This window comes from Camelus bactrianus, chromosome 30 (assembly GCF_048773025.1).
Source record: "Camelus bactrianus isolate YW-2024 breed Bactrian camel chromosome 30, ASM4877302v1, whole genome shotgun sequence".
Lineage (NCBI taxonomy): Eukaryota > Metazoa > Chordata > Mammalia > Artiodactyla > Camelidae > Camelus > Camelus bactrianus.
The window spans coordinates 27,460,922-27,482,086 of NC_133568.1; the positions used below are offsets into that span (position 1 = coordinate 27,460,922).

At 48.9% G+C, this 21,165-nt stretch overlaps 1 long non-coding RNA gene across 1 annotated transcript; it reads left to right on the forward strand.

Moving 5' to 3' along the window:
• The first annotated feature begins 1,091 nt into the window (after window positions 1–1,091).
• LOC123613478 (uncharacterized) lies at window positions 1,092–7,790 on the forward strand. Its single transcript, XR_006720831.2, has 4 exons — window positions 1,092–1,229; window positions 1,342–1,545; window positions 2,263–2,423; window positions 3,679–7,790. It is a non-coding gene; the product is annotated as an uncharacterized LOC123613478 (long non-coding RNA).
• The last annotated feature ends 13,375 nt before the right edge of the window (window positions 7,791–21,165 follow it).

The window sequence follows — 21,165 nt, forward strand, 5'->3', positions numbered from 1 at the left end:
TCCAGGGTCAGCGTGTGACCCGCTGCGGTCCGGAACTCGGGTGGTGTGTGAGGCCCGCTTTAGACACAGTTTACGGATCAGGGGCCTGGGTGCAGCTGGAACCTTCGACTGCTTTTGCAAAGGCTCTTCGTGTGTGGGCTTTTTGTGTTGAAAACACTTGACTTTCTCAGACTAAAATCCTCCCTCGCTCACCGTGAGGCTTTGCTGACCCCCCGAGGTCCTAATCCCAGCTGTGACTGAACATTTGACCCAGAGCCTGAACTCTCACTGGGCTGGGACAATGTGCAGGTTTTGCCTTTAGCAGCTGGCCCCACAGCTAGGTGCTGGGTTGGAGGGCGAGCCCTGGATGTGAGAGCGACTTCTGCAACACGTGAGCCGCGTGATCCTGGGCAGTCGACTCTGACCTTCTAAGTCTCAGTTTTCTCATCTGGAGAATGGGGTTCCCACCTTATGGGATTTTAAAAATTTTTTAATTTAATAAGTATAGTCAGTTTACAATGTTGTGTCAATGTATGGTTTCATCATGTTTCAGTCACACATATACATACATATATTCCTTTTCATATTCTTTTTCATTATAGGTTACTATGAGATATTGAATATAGTTCCCTGTGCTGTATGGAAGAAATCTGTTGTTTATCTATTTTATGTATAACAGTTAATCTCTGCAAATCTCAAACTCCCAATTTATCCCTCCCATCATAAAGTTGTTTTGCATGTCTGTGAGTCCATTTCTGTCTTGTAAATAAGATCTTTTATGTCCTTTTTTAAAGATTCCACATACAAGTGACATCATATGGTATTTTTCTTTCTCTTTCTGGCTGACTTCACTTAGAATGATGATCTCCAGGCCCATCATGTTGCTGCAAACAGCACTGTTACAGGGATAAAGTGAAACAATTCGAGGAGAAACCATCGCAAAGTGTCTGGCAAAAAAGACATACTCAGTGGTGGGCTGCTTGTGTCTCACCAAAAGCTGTGTCAGCCTCCTTACCCTGGTGCCTGTGAATGCGACCTTATAAGGTCTTGACTGATTTTAATCAAGTTAACATGAGATCATAGTAGAGTGGGGAGGGGCTAATCCAGTGGCTGGCATCTTAGAAGAAGAGAGAAGTCTGGACACGGACGCCCAGGAGAAGCCACGTGACCACAGAGACAGAGGTTAGAGTGATGTGTCTCCAAGTCAAGCAGCGTTGAGGACGGCCAGGAGCCACCAGAAACCAGAAGAGGTGAGGAAGGTTCTCTCCTAGAGCCTTTGGATGGAGTGTGGCCCCACTGACACCTGGATTTGGGGCTTCCAGCTTCCAGGGCTGACAGAAAATACATTTCTGTTGTTTTCAGCCACATTTTCGGTCATTTGCCCGGCAGCCCTGCGACAGGGACACCAGCTGCACGTGCTCGCTGTGGCTTGATTTGTAGGGAGCGCGTGCGGCAGGGCTAAGGACTCCGTCCGAGCAGCTCTCCCTGCCCCGGGCTCACCCTGCGAGTCAGGAGGCAGCCGATGTCGCCCCAGAGGAGATGGGAAGCTGGCAGCCTAACTTCCAGGTGAGGCATCACGGCTTGTGCGGTTCACCGGGGCACCGTCGCCCCTGCTGAAGCCCAGCCCTTGCATCAGTCATGATAACCCCAGGCCCCGCTCAGCTGTCATGCAATGGGGTCCAGGCCATGGGTATTCATTTCAGTGTATCGACTGATACTGCCTCTTATTTTTTTCAAAAAAATTTTTATTACAGCAAAGTGATCCAGTTACACATATACATACATAGTTATTTTCTTTTCAAATTATTTTCCGTTGTATGTTATTACAAGACATTGAATACAGTTCCCCGTGCTCTGCAGTAGGTCCTTGTTTGTCTATTTTATATACAGCAGTGTGTGTCTGTTCATGCCCAAGCCCTAATTTACCCCTCCCCGCCCTTTCCCCTTTGGTCACCATAGTCTGTTTTCTGTGTCTGTGAGATATAAATTCTATATTGCCTTTTCTAAAGTCTCCTTGCTATTTCTTGATAAAGACAAAAGTTTACAGAACTAAATTGCAATAACGTCACCCAGGAAGTTATCAGCTTAAAAATTAGGACCCTCATATTTTATACCAAAAGTATAACTAGAAAGTTGCAGGTGAATGCATTTTTGTTCCTAAAGTCTTACTTTCCTGTTGGATGTTAATGATAAATTCAAGAAATGATTTCCCTCTAAATAAAAATATTGGCCCCATCACACTAAAAATTACATTAGATTCTACCATTTATCTTGTCATTATAGAACCGACACCTTCTAGCTGTTACATAATCCTTCAAACTCCTGGCCCCAGCTCTGCTCGAAGACTTTCAGAGGTCAACGCACAGCTTCTGCCAAGGTTTCCACGGACTCTGGTCGGAGGGAGGGACGCAGCTGAGAGACCCTGCACGTGGGATCAGAGTCAGGTGAGACTGAGGCTTGGGCGCGGGCTCCGTCAGAAGTCCCTCTGCGGGGAAGTCCCTGTGGTGCTGCTGCCCTCAGGGGCATCGGGGTTTCTGCTGTTGACCGTGGTCTCCCAGGGGAGGCGGCCCTGGGGGGTGGGGAGGGAGCTCTAGAAAGAGCGGCAGGCAGGGGACCAAGGCAGAGTCCTTTGCTCCCTGGAGGCCAGGGGGGGTGAAGGCTTCGAAGCATCATTAGACTCCGCCCTCAGGCGCCGTGAGTTTGGCCGTGTGGTCTCAGGGTGTGGTGAGCCGGGAGGGAGGGAGGTGGGGCCGTGGGGACTCAGTACAGAGGACTTTTCCAAGAAGGTGGAGGTCAGGAGTGAGTCAGGACTGCTGCGACCATCCGTGCGCGGGTCTCCTGCAGCCTCTCGGCTTGAGGGTCTTATCGACGGCTGTTTCCCTGTGCCTGGCACAGTCCTGGCGCCAGGGACCCTAGGCATTTGCTCAGATCAGTGACTCGATGGACAAGAGCCCCCAGCACGTTTCTGTGTCGAGAGTGAAGAGTCAGCATCGGGGGAGAGAAGGGGCACCTGAGGATGAGACACGTCCTGGAGGGGAGGGAGACCAGGGCGCGGCGGGGGAAGGGTGTTCCTGGGCAGGAGGACAGACAGGCTCCTCCCCGGCCCCCAGGTCGAGGGAGGGAGGCAGGGCAGGCGCCACGTGCGGGCTGACTCCGCGCATCGGCGCCGAGGTCCTTCCTTCCCGACGGCTCCTGCTGCTTTCTGGGCGTGGGAGACAGAAGCTTTTCTTCTCACAATGAAGAAAGAGGTGGTGGGAAGAGAGGATGGAGGCGCGGAAGAGCTGTGGTTAAGAGTGGCCTCTGCCCCAGCGACTCCCAGCGCCCCATCCCGGGCCAGAATTAAGTGAAATAACAGGTGTTTGGGAAACTGGAGCCTGCTAACTGGTGGTTTGAATTTATGGTTTGATCCAGCAAAACCGTTTGACAAAACATCATGACTTGCTCAAATTTAAACCTGCACCAAGTTAGCAGGCCCCAGACAAAAGTGATCCATGGCTGTAAATAAGTGAAGGGACGTCACGGCTGTTCTGGACCAAAGCTGCAGAGCGGCCAGAGGGCGCAGCTCTTCAGGACCGAAATCTGTGACTTTTACCTTTTCCATCCAGAACTAACTTCCAGCTCATTTATGGTCATAAGTGATTATGCACATTAAACTCCCTTTGCCCTGTTAGTCTCACTAAACAAATGTTGGGGTTTCAGTGTGTATTCCTTACAGCTAGTAGCCTGCGATATCCCGACTGCTGGAAAGCCCACGTTGTTTGGAACATGCCACGTGCTGCTGTCTGAGGGGAGTGCATTTCCATCTGTCAGGCACCCTGAGCCAGGAGGGTGTGCTGCTGGACCAGCATCGCAAAATGTCACTTAGGACATGGTTATTAGGGCTTTCTTTGGGTGCCGGCAAGAGAGGCTGGGGATTTTAAGATTTACCCCCACATGAAGTGCTGCCTACAGTCCTGCTGGTACTCATAAGCACCCGTGAGGTGTCTCCTGTGGATCCGTGGTCAGTGGCAGTGGCGTGGCCCCTCCACGCCATCTGCAGTCCCCTGACGGAGCCCTTCCCCCTGAGAGAGGACTGCTGTACACCCGGTTACTGACGCCATGAGTTGTAAAAAAATGTGAAGCCATGTTGAGTGCATTTATTAACATAGAACATATGATTATTAGAGAAAACTCAGAAAATACAGAAAATCATATAAAGTAGCTGTGTATTTCTGCTACTGCTGTTGAGAGATAATCATCATTGCCCAGTGTCCTTCCAGGCTTTTTGTCGTGCGTGTATGATTAACAAAACTCAGGGTCACACTGTGCAAATGTGTACAACTTGATCACCTGATTTTTTTTATCGAGCCTGCGTCATGAAACTTCCTGAGTGACTTTTAAGGGACACGTCATCTGCCTTCACAGAGATGGGGTGCGAATAACACTGGGACAGGAGAGCTTCATACACGAATATTTGTGCTCTGAGGATCTATCTTGGACGGGCTTCTGGAAGCAGCATCCATGTGTTGGCTATAAATGCTTTGAAAGTGTTTGTTACCTACTAGTTAACTGCCTGCCGAGTGTGGTATGACCCCTACCCCACCCGTCAGAGAAACGTCTTTAATGAAGTCAATGGCTCCATCCAACTGGCCAGTCTTGGGTCGGAAGGTTCAACAGACAAACTGTGTGTGATCAGAGGGTGAAGGTGTGTGCCAGGCTTTTATGCTGCTCTTAATAAATCAAATCACAGAAACTTACGGCATGCAGGAAGAATTCTTGAAGAGCAGTGAACTCTTTAGATAATTCCAACCCCTGGGAGAGACCCCACAGACATGATTGAGGAAGGGACAGCTTCCTAGGTCAGTGAGACAATGGCTGTGTACTGTTTTCCAGTATTGTCTGAGTGGGGGCCAGGTGGAGAAGGAACGTGTGGACAGGGAAGCAAAGCCATGCCTAGCACATGTCTACCTGGAGAGCAGGATGGGAGCCTCTGTACCTGAGTGAGACACGGGAGGCCAGAGCTGGACGGGCGCTGGGAATCGTTAGTCAGATGAGGAACGTGAAGCCCAGAGGCGTCAAAGGACTCACCCAACATCACCGGTCTGGCGAGCCGTCAGTCCCCAGCCCCGCCCTGTACATACACAGAGCTGAAGGACAGAAACTTGGAACTTTGATCAGATGAACACACGGTTTTACCAGGGGGTTTACTTATTTTATTAAATTGCATGCTTTTTAATTGAATTTACTTGATTCCTTGGCATAATGGAGACCCAGTTGAGGACGTGGTCAACACTGCAACCTGAAGTCCACTGTCTCTGGGCCGTGATATATTTAAAAATTGGCATAAATCCCAGCGATGTAATGGCCACAGCTGACTCAGATGACACGGTGTGTGAAGGATGCAGACTCTGGGGCCACCCATCGTCTTCCAGCCATGTCACCTTGGGCCAGCTACGTACCTGTCCTCAGTTTCTTCATCTGTAAGATGCAAAAAAACACACCTGCCCTGTATGGCCGTTGTCGAGATTAAACACGCTTCCCTAATCTCAACGTCTGGTGCATATTAAGCACCGTTTGAGTGCCTGGGATGAGAAACAGTTGTTGCGGTGGCACAACTTCAGAAATAGCCCACTTGTGCATGATCTTGCTGGAGACCATATCATGTTCTCTGTTCTCTGTGCACGTCCCGGAACAGAGAGTCAGTAAATGTCTGTTGTGAACGGATGATCAAGGACAGACGGGTAAGCCTTTCAGTTTTCCCAGCTAAGCCCCGCTCTGCAGGCTTCCCCTTGTGGTAAGGTCCCATAGGGACACCGGAGGTGTTACAGTGTTGTCACTTCAGGAGTCACTATCCACTGGGCACCCGTGAAGGAGTGAGTGCTTTACACACGTACTGCTGAGCCTCACTTGTTCACTGAATTTGCCTTCTCACCGAGACTCAACTGTAATCCCCAAATCGATACTCGTGGTGCCTTCGTGGTCATTCACGGACACGTGCAGGGCATGGGAGAGTTTCACGGGCACGTCCCCAGCTGAGGTCCAGCGCAGGGATGTTCTGCCTTCTTGTTTCAACTCTCACGGTGCAAACACGTGTCCTTTTCACGGGATCCTTGTGCCACGTTGTTCTCACTTTTGTGCCTTTTGTGGATAATTTCGCAGTCCAGAATGGCCCCCGGGCATAGCGCCGAAAGGCTGTCTCCTGTTCCCAAGGCAAGACGGCTGTGCCTCACGGAGGAGCAGGTGTGTGGCATGAGCTTCTTCCAGGTGGGGGTTACAGAGCTGCTGGCTGTGAGGTCAATGTCAATGGATCAACAATGTATTTTAAATAAGGTGTTTTTAAACAGAAACACGTAAAACGAGGTTGTGTGTTGGTTGATTGATACACGTAGTGACCAGAGGCTGGAAGGGGCCTCCCCCTTGACTTCCCCTGGGAACAAAGGTCCAGTGTTGGCTGACTCGGTGCCCATGGGACTCCATGGAGCGTAACCCCCAGAGCAGTAAGAATCGACTGTGGCTCCTCATCTCTAGAATGACTCTGTGGGCACCGTCCCCCTGTCTTAAAGACAAACATGGTGGCTGAGACCATTTAATGATCTGCACCGGACAGCACAGAGCCAGGCTCTGAATCCACCCCTGCGGGTCCCCCAGCCAGGGCGTTTCCCAGGGCACCGCGCCTCGGTCCCGGCCCGGGTCCTGCAGCCCCAGGCTCGCTCTCACCTGCCTCTGCCTTCCTTTCCGCTCTGGTCTGTCATGCTTTCAGACGCTGGCCAGGAAGCAGGCCCAAACCCCGTCTCACAGCCAGGTCTGCAGGCCCAGGCCTCCCTCTGTCCACCGGGTGTTCAGATCATGCCTGGCTTGGAGTCCCCAGAAGCAAGTGCCCTCGTATTCCTGAGTCAGGATGCAGTTAGTTCCACTGATTCTTTGTTTCCACAGTTTAAGGTCTCTGAAATTGGGATGCGTTTTACCATCAATGCTGCGAATGCTGCAGGCCATTAGTGATGCAGTGGTGATGGCCCACGTGTGCTTGAACTGGGCTGTTTTTCCTGGAGGCATATGGCTGGACCACTGCAAACCCCCAATGTGGGTCAAAAAAAATTTATGAACCACTTGGGGAAGGAATGAGCCATAATTATATGAAAATCTTTCCTTGACATTGTCTGATAAGATGAAATAAACTTGGAGAATTAGTGTCAGTGGTTGGAATAAATTTCTGGAGTCAACAGTGGCTCAAGTTCTGCCCTGTCAACCCTCTTGAGTGCACAGAGGATGGCGCTGTGTGTGGACACGTGGACCTCAATGACTCTGAGTTGAATGGTAGCTCCGATGGCTAGACTCTGAATATGAAAATGTTTTACAGACATCTTCACCAATTCATTTCCCTCATATTTATCTAAACACTTCCAATTTTCATTACTTTTCATTCTTTCTCATGTTTCAAACTTCCATACGGGGTCATTTCCTTCTCTTAAAGTACAGTTTCTTGAGAATTTACCATCTGCTTGTGGCCAACTTGTTTTTGTTTGAAAATATTATTTTGTCCTCTTTCTTGAAATGTATTGTTACTGGACAAGGAATTCTACACTCCTGCTATAGTATTCGAGCACTTTGGAGATGACATTCCTTTTTTACAGACTTCCATGGTTGCCATTAAGAATACAGACATGTTACTAAATATAAAATAGATAAACAACAAGCACCTACTATAGAGCACAGGGAACTATATTCAATTTCTTGTAATAACATACAATGGAAAAGGATCTAAAAAACAAAAACAAAATGTATGTATGTATATGTGTAACTGAATCACTTTGCTGTACACCTGAAGTTAGCATTGTAAATCAACCACATTTCAATAGAAAAAAAGAATTCAGCTTTGGGTCAGCCACTGCTTTACAGGCAATCTGTCTTTTTTCCCCCCTTCTTCTCTTTGGTGTTCTCAGTTTCATGAGTGTGTATCCAGATGTGACTTTCTTTGTATTTATCCTACTTGGGAAATCATTGGCCTTCCTAAAGCCTTGAATTACTGCCTTTTATCATTTCTGAACTGTTAGTCATTATTTCTTCAGATATTGCCTCTCTCACACCCTCTTTCTTATCTCTTTGTGAACCCCTGACCAGAGCGATGTTAGACCTTCTTGCTCTATCCTCCCTGACTTTTAACTTTTCTTTCATATTTTCTTTCCCACCTTTTTGACTCTCTGTGATGCATGTTGGACAATTTCCTCTCATCTGTATTCCACTTCATGAGTTCTCTCTTCAGCCATATCTAATCAGCACTTAAACCAGTAACTGAATGGTAATTTCAGTTATTATATTATTTTCCTTCCTAAAATTACATCAATTCTTTTAAAAAATATTCCAGGTTGTTTCAACTTTTCTTGAAATGTTTTCCTTTAAATGCATAAGCATTGTTATTTTATAATCTTTACCTGTTCGTTCCTAACATCTTTTCATGTCTGCCTCTGTGCTCTTTTGCTTCTGCTGCGTCTGTTTCATGGCATGTTATTTCTTTCTTTATTAAGTATTTTTCACGGTGTCTGTTCATTTTCCTTACGGGAATTACTTGATGTATAGGATGAAGACGAATTCCTTCAGAGAGAATTTGTGCTTGTTTCTGCCAGGCACTTTGGGTACACTATCAGGTGGATCCACTCTGCACTAAATTCAAGGGTTTGAGGTGTTTTGTTTTTTTTTTTTTAAACTAACCAGATCTTGTGAATTTGGGTTACAAATCTAGGCAAGCGCTGGCTTGTGATTGCAGTTATCAGGGACCGTTTTTTTCTTTTCCCTCTCTATGCTCGGTGCTAAGCCTCTTCACTTCAGATGGTCCTGGGCTTTATCTTCGGCCCCAAGCACCTCGTAAAGCTACGGAAACTGAAGCTCAGGGATCCCATTCTTCACAGATTCCTTCACAGTAGAAGTGGCTCCAGTGCTCCACCTCCCTCTCTGTGTTTCCACTTCCACATACATTTTGGTCTCATATTTTTAAAACCATTTTGCCAGCTCTTCCTGATTTTAAGATTTCTGAAGTTAATCCAATCCTTTCAGTTGTTTGCAGTGGGAGAGAGTTGCTACCAGTAACTATGGCGTCAGGAACAGAAGACCCACCTGCTTCCTTTCCCTGGCGGCCCAGGTGGTGTCTTGCTGCCCAGGGCTGCCAACTGCTAAGCCCCAGGTGGAGCCTGGCATCACCCCACACTCTGGGAATTCCTGTGCCTCCTGCTTCCACCAAGCTTCACATTGTCATAAACTAAGGAAGATGTGATGTTGTCGGTTATCTAGGCCAGAGTTCTCAGGCAGAAAACCCCAGCAGCACCATATACGAGTGTTATATTGGTCAGGAGTGAGGGCTCTGGGGCTAACTGGCTAGCCCCAAACGTGGCTTCACACTTACTGCGTGACTTTGGGAAGTGACTCAGCCTCTGTGCCTGCCCACTTCTGTAAAATGGGATGAATATTAGAAACCACCGGAAATGTTAGTTTTGAGAGTCAAATGAGGTCTGAGTCAGCAGTTAGTGTAATACCTTGTCCCAATATTAAGTGAACAGTAGCCATTATCATTATTACTACTATTATGGCTCGAACTCCCCAAGGAGCATCGTAAGTACACAGTCAGGCCCTCTCTCAGGTCCCTCAGGTCTACGGAATTAGAATCTCTCCGAGTGAGGGTGCCCATACCTCCATGGAAAAGCTGGACCCACAGCACAACCTGGACTCACCTGTGCAGCCCAGGACCTCCTCTGTGGCTGTCAAGGCCAAGTGCCTTGTCTGTGTCTAGGGAGCAGGGCAGAGTCTAGACTGGCACCAGGCCCCCAAGCCCACCTTGGCCAGTGGGTCCCTTCCCATCCCTCATTTTACTTCACTGTGTCCTGCCGGGAGCCTCACTTCCACAGGGCCCCTCTTTACTAGGTGATGGTGGGAGTTAACAGGTTAAACAGGTTAATGACTAAGTGCAAATGCCATCCAGTTAGTCCAACATCCTAAGAGCTAAAATAATGCCTCTTCCTAATGAGAAGCCCGTCCCATCGGCAGATGTGCCCATGACTCCTATGGGCCCCGTGCCTGCCAGGGGACAATGGACAATGAAGGTCATTTGTCCTGTCCATCACCCACTCCATGGTGAACACCTTTATCCAGCAAACCTCTCTGGGCTGGGACCAGAGGGAGATCCGGATGTTACAAAACCAGTGCAGGGTAAGCTCCCCTGGAGTTTATAGATGGGGAAGGGGTGGGTGGGGGGAACCGAGACCACGTGTTGTGGATTTTGCATCTTAGTTTAGTACCGAGAATAGCACCCAGTCAAAAGAGCTGGGAAGGAACAAAGGCGCTGGACCGCCTCCCAGTGAACACTCACAGCGCCTTGCCCAGCCCTGCGGCAGAGGCGGGTTCTGCGCCCTCTGCTTCTCTTGGTGCTGCCCCTCCTTTGCTGCAGGAGGGCTGGAGGACCCCCGTTACGGAGCCCGGGGGAGGCTGAGGACGCCCCTGCACTCCCCGTAATCATCCCCCTCGTTTACATGGAAGAGCTGGGGGCGCTTGGCTCCTTGAGGGACCAGTGCCAGATTGTTGAAACCGCTGGGGTTCTTCCTGCTGCTCCACCGTGGAATCCGATATAAAATACATGTTCCTGTTCATTGCCATTTATGTGTTAGTTATCACTAACAGCCGTTGTAATTTTTCCCAGTGGCAGTCACATTGATATTACTGTATCTAAATCAAAGAGGACACTGCAGCAATTACTGCCGTAAGTTGATTGGGAACCACCTAATTTTTAAGTGACACTATTTTCTTATCAGCACGATAATTTTCCTTTGCAATAAATAATATACCAGGAGAGTTGTGCAACCAAAAAGTGCCATTTTACACGTGCCTTTTTTTGTTTTTAATAAACAGAAAATGTACCTACATTTTCTCTTTCATGTAAGAATAATAAAATGAAGATCTGAATCCTAGGTTTGGGGAACATTTTAGCAGATCTTAAACCCCATAGCTGATACTGCACAAGGGGGGGTGGGGAGTGAGCTTTCCATGCTTTTGATCTTTTTCTAAAGTAAGTGAAGAAGGGAGGGGAAGAGAAAGAAGGAAAGGAGGAAAGAGACGGATGGAAGGGGAAGGATGCCCCCCCCCCTGCAACCTCCTTCCCTTCTTAGGCAGAGCTGCTCCCGCATCCCGGGGCCCGGGGCGAGGGCTCCACCAGGTGGGTTGCTACCCCCTAGTTGAGCCTCGGAAGTTCAGGCAAAGTCACTCACTGCAGCTCCTCCCAGACCACAGCAGGCACCAGGAGGCACAGAGGCAGCAGACTTGGGACATGATGAGAATCGGTGGTGAGAACCCGCTGTTTCGTCTTCCACACTTGCTACTGGCGCCCACAGTTTCGATCAGCCGGTCAGAGCCTTCCTTTCCCAGCGGGGAGGGGGTGGGTGGGTAGGGTGGTGCAGCTCCTAGCAGGTGATTTCCCAGTGCTCTCAGTGGTTCCCGTCTCATGTCCTCCTCTCCCACCTTACCCCCCGCACCTACTGGGGTGGATTTATCCTGTTCTCCTTCCATCCTAGTCTTCTGGCTTGAAATTTCCTCCCTGTCTTGATGTGTGCCATTTTCAGCTCAAATGCCCACCCCTCCATAAAACTGGCCAGAGGCCATCCACGCTTCTCGTGGAAAACCCTCTGGAACCTTCCCCAACGTTCCAAGTCGGATACACCTGGTTTAACAGCGACTCAGATATTTTCAGGCTGTGTGACATTGTGGAATGCACTTAACTTCCTGGGGCCTCAGTTTACATCGGTAAATGGGAAATAAGTATCCCCCTCAGCCGTCTGTCCCCCAGAAGCTTATTGCACCGCCCGATTTGTGTAAGGTCTGAAAGGTCTCGGACCTGCCGCTTAAGCCGCAGACTCTGAGCCGGGCTGACTTGGTCCTTCCCTACAGGTTTTATTTACTACCCTATGGCCCTCAGGTGTGTTTCTGCAACTCTCTGTGCCTCAGTCTCCCTGTCTGTAAAGTGGGAGGGATGATAATAGATCCTCCCTCACAAGGTGGTTTTGGGGCTCAAAGAAGTTATTATGGAAGCAGTTACATCAGCGCCCCGCCCGATGGCAGGGAGATGTGTTAGGTAGTATTGAGTTAAGAAATGCTGCCTGAGCTCACCGCCCAGAGCCCCACTGGGGTTAGAGTCCAGCACCCCTGCTGGGCTCACAGCCTAGGATGTCACTGTCCAATGTGGTGGCCAGGAGCCTCTCAGCCAGTGTGTACTTAAAATGAGGCTTGTTCAAACCAAGTTAAAGAAAAATCTCAATAACTTTTGATACAGATTACAAGCTGGAATGAGAATATTTTGGATATATTTGGCTCAGGAAGACACTAGGAAATGAATTTCACCTTTGGACTGTGGCTACTGGAGCACTGTTGATTACACATGCGTCTCGGATCTGTGGTCCTTCCATTGGACAATGTCTAGAACACACTGCTCTGGGGATTAAGGGAAATAAGCGTGTCAAGCGGTGAGTACCGGGCTGGAGCACGGGAGCTGGTGCAACGTCCCGCCTCCCTCCGCGGGCACCTAGCTCTCTGTGCTCAGGCCCCTCCCCGACCAAGTGGGTGGTTCTTGCAGCAGGACCACGTGCAGGTGGTCCCCAGCGCCCCCACCACCAGGCAGCACCTCACAGTCCAGGCGTGGACGCCTGGCTAGTGAAGGGGGCCCCTGTCCTGTGGGTGGGCGTCCTGTGGGGCTCCTCACCACATCATTACCTGGCAGGATTCCCCCTGCTGCTCCAGCCAGCCCCAAGCCTGTGCCCTTCCCCGGCCGCCCACCTTGACATGCTGCGCCCTCCCTGCTCCCCGGCTGTGGATGCTGCCGAGGGGGTGGGGGGGGGAGAGGACAAACCACGCTGTTGGTGAACATAATATTCTCTCTCCTCCTTCACTGCTCTCGGGGCTGCATGGAGAGCCCTGGAAACGGGAAGTAAACATGTGTGTGCGATAATGAGATTGTTGGTGGTGAGTCATCTTGAAAGGACAGGAGCAATTAAGCCAGCGGACTTACACAGGTTAGAATGACAACATGCCAGCTCGGCCCTGCTCACCCACATAATAGGGCCCTGTCCTGCTCGCTGCCTGTGCGGGAGGCCGGCTGTCAGCCGCCGGGGATCTGGGCCTCCTCTCCGGCTCCGGCTCACGTCGCCGCATCCGCGGGCTGCCTGCTGCAGACACCTGTGTTCGCAGACTCTCCCACACCCTGCGACATCCTCCGGTGAAGGAGTGTGGTTGGTACCCAGCTCTCTCTGGTCCAGTTTTACCAGACTGCTAGAGGATGTCAGTGGAGTGGGCTGCCCAAGTCCTGGAAGTGATGACAGACAATGCTGCCACCATCTTCACAGATGGCGGTTTGGACAGGTCGTCACGGGCAGGGCTGGGCACGTAGGATGGAGACCAGGGGCTGTGTGACAAGGCCCCTCACGCTGCACTCAGTGGAAGGTGCCCCACCAATGACACAGCCTCCAAGTGGCTTGGACAAGGTGAACACAGTGCACTGGGGCCTGGGGTCTGCCCCTTAAATCCACCCACCCCCATCCAGGAAGCCTGAGAGAAAGCCCATCCTGCCTGTGGTTAAAAAATACGTGATCCTTCACCTGCTCTAAGCTGCTGGTGCTTATTGGAGAAAGCTGGGGCTGAGCTGCGCCACGAGGCCACACCTTGCTCAGCTGCGGGCCGTTATCTCCTGCTGGTCAGGGCCCACTCGCCTCCTTCCCCGCCTGGTGAAACCTCAGGGCTGGGCTCCTGCCAGCACTCGGCCGATGTAACCTCGGTGCAGCCTGGCCACTCAGGGGTTAGATCCCTGCAGTGGAGCAGCGCCCGTGTCACCAGCGCCACCCAACTCTAGGACCACTCCATCCCGCAAACTGAGACGCGGCAAATCCGTATTGACTGCCAGCTCGCGGGGGGCTGGCTTTGCTGTGGACACCTCCAGGCTCGGGCGAGAGCCGACTGCAAGGTGCTTCCCGGGGCTGCGCTGACCCTCAGCCCGCCCTCGGTGCACCAGGCAAGGTAGGAGAAGAGGGACCGGCGGGGTGATGAGTCTGGGAACAGCCCCGCCGTCCCCGCAGACCAGGAGGGAGGGAGGGGCCTGGGCTCATTGCGAGGGTGGCGTGTTTGGAAGCACTCGCCCTCTGCCACCCCCCGCCTTCCCCCACCGCTAGTCACTGTCAGTTCGTTTTCTATGTCTGTGAGTCTGTTTCTGTTTTGTAAATAAGTTCACTTGTGTCTTTTTTTTAGATTCCACATATAAGTGATATCATATGATATTTGTCTTTCTCTGTCTGACTTGACTTAGTAAGATGATCTCTAGGTCCATCCATGTTGCTGCAACAAACAGCACAGGGAATGCTCCTCCACAGCTTGTAATGACCTCTAATGAAGAAGAATATGGAAAGGAATAGATATGTGTGTGCAGTGGGCTCGCTCCGCCGTGTACCAGACGCTCACACAGCCCTGTACATCAATTGCACTGCAATTTAAAAAAAAAGCAGCTGCATGGCTTATAACTTCCTCTGATGAAGGCCACAGCCTCTTAAATTATTCACTTTTACAGGCCTATCTTTAAATAAAGGCCGCGTGGGGTGCCCTGTTGCTTGTTCCAAGTGACCTGACGCAAAGGTGGATGGAAATCGGGGACCCTCCTCCCTGTCCCTGGGGAAGCCGTACAATGATGATAATGACACACACGCCCACGGAGGGAGGGCCCATCAAGGGACAGTGCTGTTTGGACCTGGTTCCCCTGTAGTAGGACCAGTGTTCACATGGGGACCGGTGACACCTGGGCAGGGCTGGGGACCATGGCGTGACAAACAGTTTGACTGGAGCCACAGAGGAAGGTGGGGCTGGCTCAGGTCCTCTTGGACCTGCCTTTATTTAAAAGGTAGTGAGCATAGAGATAGATGGTCTGCTGTCACCTTCGGCTGAGCAGCCCCAGGACACGCCTGCCCCCTTTCTGCACTTCCTTCCGTCTTGCTTAGAACTGGATGAAAATACGGACCACCAGATAATTCTGAATAGGAGACAGGTGACGGGTGTCACAAAACTACTTTAAAGGAGTTGAAAATGTGGGGGTAAAAGTCACCATTGTCATAGTTGTATCAGCTGCTTGTTTTGTCACTCATGCCTACGTTGCCTTCGGGTGGCCGGACATGCCTTCTAAAAATGCGTCTCGCAAGATGGGAATCTCTTCAGAGGCGGTGAGGTCCAGTACCTTGCTGCTCACCGTGCGATCAGCAGCAGCAGCACCTGAGAGATGCAGGCTCCCAGGCCCCGGACCTGCCGGGTCAGGACCTGTGCTGCGCAGGTGAGCACCTGCACAGGAAGGCTGGAGGCACGCCTCTCTGGAGTGGACAACGGCCTTGGACCCCAGGCTCTGTTCCACCAGTGACTAAGTGATCTGGGAAAGTCACTTTTCCGGGCTTCATTTTCCCACCTGTAAAATGGGCATCATTTGTCTTTATCAATTTGACAGGAAGGAGGTGAACAGTGACATTGTCTTCCGATCTGTCAAATCTGGAAGCATGTTCCAAGATGTTATAAAAAGTATGTGTAGAGGTTGAAACGATGAATATTCTTCAGTAATGACAGTGACAGCACTTTTATTCCACTGCTCAGAGAAGGAGCAGTTTTACAGCTGGGGTGACACCAGGGCTCTGTCAGCTCAGCCTCGTGCTGGTGTACCCGGATGTAAGTGATTCTCCAAAAATTACTTTGATAACAACCCTCAAGGAGACAATTCAATTTCCAAATGTAAATTCCAACAACATACAGAGGGACCACTATTGCTTCCAGGCCCCCAGTGAGAAATGAGGTTTTCTGCAAAGTGAGATTGTCTTTGACACTGCTGCTGCTCCTGCAAAGGGTTTTTCAATGTTAAAAGAAGCTGTTTCTATTGGGAAAGGATTTGCTCGTGTAAAGTTGAAAGTTTATGCTTGTTATGCATGAGTTCCAGGAAGACAGAGACGATGTAGAAAGACAGGAAGGCTCAATGTCATGTGGTTTTGAAGGACTTGCTTCTGAGCTTTAATTTGTACAGAGGATGAGATTCTTGCCGTGTAAACATGAGACGTGGACCCGCCGACGCCTGTCCCCACACGTACCCCCTTCACCCCACAGCACTTCCCGCTGCCAGTGTGTGTGTCTGGCCACCAGAGGCTGTCGGATTCCAAATTCCATTTCAGATGCAAAAGCAAATTCAGATTCTAGCTATTTTGCTGTGACAAACATTGTCAGTATTCTATAGGCAGTAACAGAAGTGAGTGAAATATTCTAAGGAAAAAAATACACTCAACACAGGACAATAAAGATTTCCTCTATTTGATTTTCATGATTTGATGTACAAGAATGCGTTGATAGGAGACAAGGTCTCTTCTGGAGCAATAAAGCAAAATTGTGGGCATTCAGCCCCTCATTCTGCTGAGTTTTTTTCCCCCTCAAAGGCTATGTGATACTTAGAAGTCACAGAATCAAATGATCTGGAACCCAGACTTGTGCTGGAAGAAAGGGGAACTTGAGTGGAACTCACTGTCGTGATCAGAACCATGATGTTCCTCCTGGTTTGATCATCACCTCATCCAACAAAAGACACAGAACAGAGGCCAGTTGTTATTCTGTGACACTTTTAATCGGCCATCTATTGACCTCAGTAACTTACAAAAAGAGGTAAAGACAGACAACCTGGTGCCCTGGGCGGGAACCTTCATTCTCCGTGACCTTGGACAAGGCACCTACTCTTCTTGGGCCTTGCCTTCTCCATTTATAAAATGGATAGCACTCAATTGTCCCTTAAATCCCAAATTTTACTATTTAAAGGACAACACAGTCTTCTCACCTGGGAGGAGCAGAGAGTGTCCCGGGCTCCCTCCAGGTCTGCAACTGCTGGCCGGTCCCCTGGGCTCTGGCACACAGCAGGCAAGGCAAAGGCTTGTAAGCAAGATGCCGTTTACTCCCTAGACGTGCTTCTGCCTTGCCCACGGACCGGAGAGACGCCCATGCACGTCATCCCAAGACATGATGCGGCTCTTTACGGGGAGAGGAGGCAGCACCCAGTAGCTGACAACTGATGGAACATCCCCCTGAGCACTAAGCACACATCCATCTTTCGTGCTGCGTGTTACCACCAGTCAGCAGGGTGTGTTATAATTACTGTGTTAATTTCACGTTGGCAGAAAGACACCGTCAGACAGTGGCCTTCAAGGGAAACTCTGGCTTTGGGGCCGCTGGACTCTGTACTTCTGACTCAAGCTCCCTGGCACACAGGGGGCACATCTTGGTTTCCCTACATGGTACTCCGTGTGGTACTTACGCTACCGCTTGAGAGACGCCAGACTCGCTTCCCAGAGTCCGTGCCTCTCAGGATGCTTTGAGCCAACGCTGAAGGGCAGCTCCACGGTGGGCAAAGCTGTCGTACGAAGGATGGATGCTAGGATGGTATTTAGACGAGGCCACTTTCAGTCTTGCTGTCACATCTCATTAGCTACTCAGATCTAGTGAAAGAATTATACAGAAGACTCAAGCCTACAGGCTTGAAATGTGCACCTTATTTGACTTGTTTTGAGTATTAACTCTCTACTTCCAAGAATTACTTGAACTGATGCATATTGGTGAAAGAGAATTTATTTTGTATGGTGCTTTTTTTTTTGCCAATGTTCTGTAGTTTGCTCATGTTAACAGCAATAAGGTTCTGATATCAAACAGTTCTCCTTTTATAAGTTGAAAACCATGTGGCTAAAGGTCTACAGAAAAGTGGAATTGAAACATTAAAATGTCCACACCACCAGCAGTGATAATCCAGACTTTCACAGTTTGACTTCTGAAATATGATCAGAAATATTTAATTCTGCGCCATAACTAGAAAATTACAGTTCCAGAAAATCTAACTTTCAACCCCCCCAACAAACCCCAAAATTAACTAATAAAGTTTGTAAAAACTTTGTCTCTAAATAAGTGTGATAAACAAATACTACTTAATAAAACAAGAGAATAGAAAGCATAGAGAAGAGTAATTATGAATCTGTCAAATCAGACCGTTTACACCCAGGCTATGTTCATAAAACTCCGGTTGTAAACCCCTAGGAAATTATCATCCACAGTTGATCATGCTTGGTCTTTTTCCTAATGTATTTTTCCCCCCTGAAAGTTGCATGTGGCTCATCTGTTTTTTTAATATAAATCTAAAATATGGTATTTACCCTGGAGGTGCATGTGGTCAAGTGATCAGGAAAAATATTCTCAGTGCTGAGGACTCCTTGCCCCATTTTAAAGGAAATCCTGGATGTAGTAAATGTGCACTAATTGGGAACTCTATGAAGGGGTTAAAACATTGTCCATTACAAGTCGGGTGGCCATTATAAATGTTACCCAAATAAAAGCCAGAAACAGGAAGCCAAAAAGCAGGTCCCTACGGCAGGCATGTCTTAAATGATATCATTTGTCAAGTTTCCAGCATCTTGTGGTGGTGAACACACACAAAAAGAAGGTCTGTGTCGCACTGAGGACATTACACCCTCATTAGCTGGAATGTTCCTTAAGTGCATAATGCAAGATTTTCACTTTAATAAGCAGCAGCTCCGTGTCATCGCACTTTCATTACATAAACACTGAATGTAATACTAATGACCATTTATAGAGGCTCTGTCCTGCTCCGGAGAAACTCCATTCAGATGAAATCATAGAGTAACAGTTTATAGAACACATCATGCAAAACTTCTGGGTCATCTCTTTGCGAACTAGCCTCCGATCTTTTTCCTTTAACGCTGAAACCGATCAACAGCAGAAGTCATCATCAAAAGGACCTGAAATGACACGGTTGGTGTTTTTTGCATGCAGAACAAATCTGAAGGCTGGGCATTTGGCGTTTTAGAAGTCACAGTGGAATGAGAAGGCATAGTTGGGACTCCCTTGTTTCTTGGCATGCTGACCAGAGTCCAGGCTCTCCATCTGCCCAGCCAGAGCCCTCAAGGCTGATGTGCAGAGAAGGCCACCCTGAGAACTGAGAAATAATTCATCCACCGTGATCTTTCAGCCCCGGCCCCGTCTCTAAAACAAAGACTGACAATTGCCCTGAATTATGGATGTACTTTTTGTGATATGCAATACAGTTCAGGAGAAAGGTGGTGAGAGCCTTCCACCACTTCACCTCCCATTAGAGGCTGGTCTTGAACGATAATCCCAGAAGATGAAACTGGTGCTGAACTATGACCCTCAATTTACAAATCATTTTTCAGAAGAATAATAAAAGAAGTTTCACCATCTTTTTGGCATTATCTGAATGGGCGGAATCTTCCATGCCTGTTTTCTGAGGGTAAATGAAAACCGCGTGCACTGGAGTTTCTTAGTCTGGGGAAAGACAGAGCACGAGGTTTTCAGATTATATTTTATTTTAAACTTGGGTGTTTGAAATTTTTTTTAAACATAGCTGAATTTAGTATATGCTTTCAAAACATCATAAATTTCTATTCCATAGCTTAAGGGATCCATCAGTGAAAATGTTGGTCTTTCATCTTTATTACTCTCCCATTAAAATGAAAGAAACCGGGACGCACTTCAGTTTGGAAGAAGCAATTTCGTTGGCAATGTCCTTCCTACTCCAGTCCTGACAGAGGGAGAAAGCACATGATTGCCTGGACTTCAGCCATCTATCTGCATGGGAAGCAGACAGGCCCATCAGACAGAGGTAGGTGAGACTCACTAATACTCTTTGATGAGGGGATGTGATTATGCCACTCCTCCGTTCCCCCGCAGCCCTACTCACAAAACCGGTCCCCTCCCCTTTGTTTGTTTGTGTGTCTACGCCAGGCAGAGTCTCCTTCCGTTTTGCTACAGCTGTTAGGTCTGAAAGGGACAGATTAATAACGGAGCATCACACTGGACCAGCTTCTCTGGTAGCCTGCACCCGTCACCCTTCGCTGTAATGAGGACACAAAGAGCCTCCCATCAGGCTGCAACCCTTCTTCATAACTCAAAAGCGTCACAGTGGCAACAGCTTCCAGTGCTATTTGTCTCTAGTGCAGTTGTGACACTTCGGCATGATCCATAATTTGGTGGCTATTTACCGTGACATTTCCCTTCAGTGCAGCCATAACATTCAGTGAAGCCATTATTTGGTCCCATTTACCATATAAATTGTATTGTTGTGCATGCATGCTAGCAGCTACATTAGGTACCTGAAAATGAGTAAATCTTGTAAAAGGGATACTAACAGCTCTTCAGCGGTAGGATTTTCTTGCTCCACAGATGGAAGGAAAGAAACATTAAATGTGGTCACCACGTTTCCTTGGAGCATCTTTAACTGCATGTATACTTACTTGGCGCGTTAGAGACACTGCAATCCAAGGCTTTGAAAAATAATCTGGTGGGCTCTGCCTTCATTAGAAAGGCACCCTGGGATGTCCGAGTTAATGATGAGAGCTGGAACAGCCTTTGGATGAGCCAGAGGTGAGGAGGCAGGCGGATTAGCTGCGGGCTTGATTCGGAGGGGGAGGGCGCAGGACTTGTTCCTTTCTTGTGTGTGACATCAGGCGGTAGTGACAAGAAGCATCCCATTCCACCAGAACGTGTGAAGTGAAACGGGAACATGGGGCCAGTGGCTGCACTCAGGCTTCCGCCATCAGAGGTAAACCACACCTTCTGTGTCCAAAGCCTCTAACGTGAAGCAAACGTGTGACTATTTTGGAACACGGCGGTCCCTCCTTGAAGGGCGCTGTTACGAGTCTCACGGGATGCCATTTCCCTTGTGTGACCCGTGTTTTGCTATGTAGACCTTCACTGTGGATGGCACACACACTTCCCCCTTTTCTGTGCATGCATTAAGTCTTTCAAGTCCCCTGAAGCTCTGTAGTTTCCCTTCCCAAAACCTGATTTCTGTCTATGTAAGTTTTCAATACTAACTTGCTTAAGGGAAGAGAAATTTTCCACCCCGCATGTGACTCGCCACAATGACTGCACAAAAGCTGCTGTAAGAGATCTGTCTTTAAAAGAGGCCTGTGCTCACCTAATCATTTTTTTCCCTAAAAATCTAACACAATCAAAGTCTGGGGAGAATTCCTCCAAATTTCTATTTCAGTAGTTGGCCAGTGATTTATAGAAAGAGAGAGGCCATTTCCTGAGACCAGGGGCTCTCAAAAATGGCTGACTTTGGCGCGCGCTCTCATTTGTTAACAGCTTATTAGCATAAGAACA